The sequence below is a fragment of the Pungitius pungitius genome, chromosome 9 (genome assembly GCF_949316345.1).
Source record: "Pungitius pungitius chromosome 9, fPunPun2.1, whole genome shotgun sequence".
NCBI classification, from domain to species: domain Eukaryota; kingdom Metazoa; phylum Chordata; class Actinopteri; order Perciformes; family Gasterosteidae; genus Pungitius; species Pungitius pungitius.
In genome coordinates, this window is record NC_084908.1 from 5,925,212 (window position 1) to 5,930,563 (window position 5,352).

Genomic DNA, 5,352 nt, shown 5'->3' on the forward strand with positions numbered 1-5,352 from the left:
CATGGCCAAACGTCCGATGAACAGAAATCAGCTCTCACAGCTTCAGTACGACCATTACTGTGTTAGTTAAAAATGTAAAACTGGCCCTAAATCAGTTGTTCAGCTGTCATCATTGATTGACAGCATTTCTCTTGTTTCTTGTGTTGACGAACTTGACCAACTACCTATCAGATCTGGGGTGGCCACAGGGGTGGCCAATGAGCTTTCGGGGGTGGCCACGGCCCCCCAGAATCGCCATTGTTGGCAACCCTACAGAAACATTAGGTGAACATAGCACATGGAGGAGGAGAGGTGACTAGCCATAGCGATAGCGCTGCTTGCGGCTCGCAGGCAGCAGAGGAGAAGGTGCAGCAGGTGTCAGTGTGACAGTGAAGTCCAGGAGGGGCAGAGTGAGCAGGAGAGTGTCATTGAAACGGTAAGCAAGCAGGTAGCTACATGAACAGGGAGGGAGTGTTAATCAGGGCGGTGCATGAGGACAGTGTGTGTGGGCCTGGCTGGGCCACAACGAAGGTGATGACGATTTAACTGTTAACTCATGTAATGAATATTATAATAAGGCAACAAACATAATCGTTGTCGGTTGTTGCTATTATAAAGTCTGAGTGTCCGGTTGTCATTTGTCAAATTGTCACTTAAAAGTTACTGCAATGGCCACTCAGTTAGCTAAAGTCAAATAACACAGAATAAGCTATTTTGCACTGTTTTTGTAGCTAGCAGAGTTGAGAGTTCACTTATTCAATTGCAACTTGGGATATTCTAATGTAAACATTTAAAACTCATAACGGCCCCTTCTTCTCTAGAAAGAAACTTAAATGATGCCATTTGATTATTTTAATTATTACTCGCCCACAACGAGTTACACTTTAGGAGGGGTAGCTAACGTATGTTATTTGGGGGTTAAAAACCCACTTTGCATTTTGAAAGCTGTATATTCAACTAACTAGATATTTTCTATTGTTTCTTCTGAATTTCCAATATCATTAATATGCAATATTACGGCAAGTGAATACTCTAAATTGTATATACTATCAGGACGTTTTGTGTGAGTAATTTGTTTGTATATGTTTTTTTTATCTCAACAAATAGAGGTAAATGTTGTTTGGTGTCATAATCAGACAGTTGATGGACCCCATTGACTTCCATAGTATTTTTTTTTTCCTACTATGGAAGTCAGTGGGGTCCATCAACTGTCTGATTACCAACATTCTTTCAAATATCTTTCTTTGTGCTTAGCAGAATAAAAAAATCATACAGGTTTTAAACAACTTGATGGTGAGTAAATGATGACACAATTTTCATTTTTGGGTGAACTATCCCTTTAAAACAAAGTAACCTATACTTGCAATTGATAACTGGTCCATGGCACTTACAGTAGTTCTCAGCTTTGTATGGGTTTTTGGGAACGGAACAGTAGATATGCAGATCTACAGGGACTGCAAGGATAGTGTACTGGTTGGTGGTTGTGTCCGACCGATTGTGGTGGGCCGGTCTGAGCAAAAATGCCAGGGCCTTTTTTTTTGTCCCAGTCCAGCCCTGAGTATAGAAGTATTGTACTAAGTCCAAATGTGGGTGTGGTTGACACATTTCAATTATAAATCTACTGGTATGTTAGAATAAGAGAATAGAAACACGTCCAAAACATTGTGGTATCATTAACGTAGCGAGCTAACGTTACTTCAACTAGCTAGCTAGCCAACATTAACTGTAGCTTAACGTTAAGCGCCATTTTCACGAGTGACGCAGAGATCGCTTGTGTTTCCCCAGCAGTTTAACGGCAGGTGAAAGTGGTCCTGTCAGAAAAACAGTAAAGTAATTTCATATAACGTTATGCTATTAGCTTGCGCTAAGGAGTTTCCCAGTAATATTAACGATATCCCAGACACGGTTAACGTCACGTTACTCGGCCTTTTTAAATCAAGGAACTTTGGGTGTTTTTTCTCTGCGTCTGTATGACGATATAGACTATTCAGAACGGGTTAGAACCCCTCAGGCCGATAACGGTACAGATCCACTTTTGCTAGAAATAAATCCGACGCCTATTTTTCACGCGAGACGCGAGGGCCTTGGAAGCGTTTCTAGGCAAAATAGAATAGGAAAATATGTTTATATGTCATCTAGACACAAATACATATTAATAAATGACATATTGATGTTTGAAAGTCTAGGTTTTGATATAACATTGTTACAGTGTGGGTTGCAAACGCTGATCTCACAACCAAAGATAAACTAATGTTAACGTTACACGAAATGAACGTAACTTTCTAGCAGTGGTGAAAGAAGTATTCCGATCCTGCAATATTACTGAAGTAAAGGTGCTGATTCTATACTGTGATAATTCTCCAAAAAGTATTAAAAACATTACTTGAATAAAAGTTTGCAAGTATCATCAGCTAATGTTGAATAGGCAGCTAAATGTATTGCTTGTACATTTAAATGTTCCCAGTTAGTGTTATCTTATTCTAATATTTCGAGATGAATATTCCTGCTGCATTCATGTGTATTTTGCATCTATAAAATTAGATGTTTAAGGTTGTGCTTATGTTAACTTCTGTACATACTGTTGGATAGTTTTGTGTACAGCAAATATCATATTCTATAAGATCAGCATATATTATATGAACAAGCCAAATTGGAATTAACAGCTGCTGGACTTGGAGTGAAACTGATCGCATTTCAAGGTAGTACTATGATTAACTGATGTGGGGTTTATCGGGGAGTTAAAGGGTAACTATTTTTTTCCAACCTATACCCTATGTTCCTATGTGTTTGTGTCTAAGTGACTAATGGGAACAACAATCTTTGACATTGGTCCAGTTGTATTTACCTTCACGAAAGTGCTTGTATTCCCATTGACATGCTCAGATTAGTATTTTAAGTCTCTGACAACATTATGAAAAGGATTCTTAAGGAGGTTGACATTTCTGTTAAAGAGTAGGATCCTTTTTTTGTCAGACATTTACAATATCAATCTGTCAGCGGCAAAACAAGCACTTTTGTGAAGGTAAATACAAGGATGGACAATTGTCCTATTAAATGTAGCTTAAGCGCACGTTCAGTCAGGAAGACAACCAGTCTGACTCTGTTCACCTCCTTTGTAATGACTCTAGCAGCTGATTGGGGGTGTGCACATTTTAGTAACCAATCTGGCTGTCAGCTGTAATTTCAGCGTGTAGCTGAAGCGACCCACCTCCACCCCAGTCACCTCCAGTTGGCATCAGCGTTGTTCTTGGTTCGTCATTAGGTTGCTGCTCTTCCTTACACCACCTCCATCAGTGTCTGGACTCCAGGGGGATTGGGCTAATTGGACCTCACTATCCCTGCCTTCGGAGATAGTACGTCATGATGGAGTCCAATCGCCAAAGACCTTGCACAATTCTATCGGCAGAGACCCTGCCATCTGCCTGGATTTATTTCATCTCATACTATCCACAGGTTTAATTGACATACACAGAAATGTCTAACAAGGCGTCCATTATCAGATGCTATTGGGTGAATAGGGACTTAAATTGATGCCAAAGTCATATTCAAATGTCCTTATAAACATCCATGTTGCTTTAAGATGATTTGTGTTAATATCTGTAAACTCTTCTGTTTGCCCAGTGTTGCTGAAGCTTCTTCTGTTGACACTCAGAGTGAGCAAGCAGTAAATACTTCAAGCAGGACAGAGGAGCCATCTTGTAGCATCAGTGAAACTAGCACAGAGAAGCAGTCCTGGTCCTGTAGCTTCAGTGAAGCCGTGAAAGTGCCGTTAGATTTAGGTGAAGGAAATTCACTGCTAGGGAGAATGCGAAAGTTATTAACTTCTCTGCCGTTCAGCATTTTAATCCAATTTGTGTTATAATTGTATCTTTACTGTTGATTGGAAGTCTGAACCAGACGCAGAGAAAGCTGCAAAGCTATACTATACTAAGTCAAAATTACTTTCTGAAATGAATGAAAGAATGGACCTGCGGGACTCCGCAGAAGACCAGGAAAGATCTTTAATTTCGACCTACAAGGCTCCGAAGACAGAGTGGGCTAGCCCTCTCAATTGTAAATTGGAAGGTACTGCTGTGTCAATGTTGGAAAATATAAAAAATTGTTTTCCATATAATTTACTCAAAACCTGTAACATCTTTCCAAGGGGGATGCAGCTGTCGGAGAGAGATTTAACAGGTTCTTCCTCTCAAAGGTGATGACCCTTCTCCAGTTTGGATTGCACATAAATTTAGGTATGTTGGTTTGTGTTGAGGAATGGTGACTTTCATAAAGTTATTGCTCAGCACTTCTACAAATGTAGAAATCCTACTGCATTTTGTACCGGGAACACGAGCCTCACACGGATGTTTGATGGAGAACCAGATCACGCAACTCCATCAACAGCTCCATTCATTCTGGATAGTCACATGTTCCTGGTGGCAGGTAAGATATGTGCCTACTGTGAGGTCTGAACTGAAAAAAACTTTCAGATGTTTTCTCAAACCATTAATGTCATGACCCTGTTTATCTGGCCTTAGTCCTGCAATAGTCCATGTGTTGTGTGGGGGATCACCAGAAACTACAACAATCCAAATTGCGGATTGCCCCGATATTGAAATCCGCACTACTATCCAGTCGGTAAGAACTTTGGTTGTTATCTGTCAAATTAAGATTAGTTTGTTGTAATATCAGGTGATGATTGAACTGATGCATGACATTTTGTGACATAAGTGCTTTATATTGTGGCCAAAAGACTTCTGTTTGAATATGAAGACATTGCACTTAACATTGCGCACAATATTACGGTCTCGTGGTGTCACAAAATGGCATGCATCAATTTGATTATAACCTAATATAAAAGTAATTTAATTTACATTTTTTTGTTGAATGTCATACATGTCACTCATATTACTTATATGTTGGCATCTAGCTGGAGGGCAGTGCTGAGTTGACAAAGAGGAAGAGAACGGGGTCTTTGACCTTGCCCTGTCCTGGGACCTACCGGGTGTTACCAAAACAAACCGGAAGTGGCTGCATGGGCGGCTTCTATTCCATGCTGTGAGTGATGGTGCACGCTTACCTTTTTTAAACTGCAGATTTAATACTATGCTAAATAATGTCTGTTCTGTGGGTGCAAAGGTTGGAATCTTTAAATTTATTGCTCAAATGAAAAACATTTTTCTCTGTATAAACTTGAGTTATATGTAGAGGTTTATTTTGTTTGTTGTATGTTTGCTTTTTATGCTGTTTTGCCATTGAAGGTGATTTCACGATCAAGCCGTCAAGTAAAGCAGCTAAGAAAAGGACTAAAGGAGACCATGGTTTGGCCCCTTCTCAAAGATAGCGGACATCATTCCCACATTTTTCCCAAGGAATTCAGAGGCTGCTCTCAGT

At 39.9% G+C, this 5,352-nt stretch overlaps 1 long non-coding RNA gene across 2 annotated transcripts; it reads left to right on the forward strand.

Moving 5' to 3' along the window:
- The first annotated feature begins 2,046 nt into the window (after window positions 1-2,046).
- On the forward strand, window positions 2,047-5,352 carry LOC119217847 (uncharacterized). 2 transcript variants are annotated; one of them, XR_005120304.2, is made up of 4 exons: window positions 2,047-4,401; window positions 4,497-4,596; window positions 4,889-5,016; window positions 5,220-5,352. It is a non-coding gene; the product is annotated as an uncharacterized LOC119217847 (long non-coding RNA). The 2 variants fall into 2 exon arrangements; XR_005120305.2 differs by having other exon boundaries at window positions 2,047-4,596.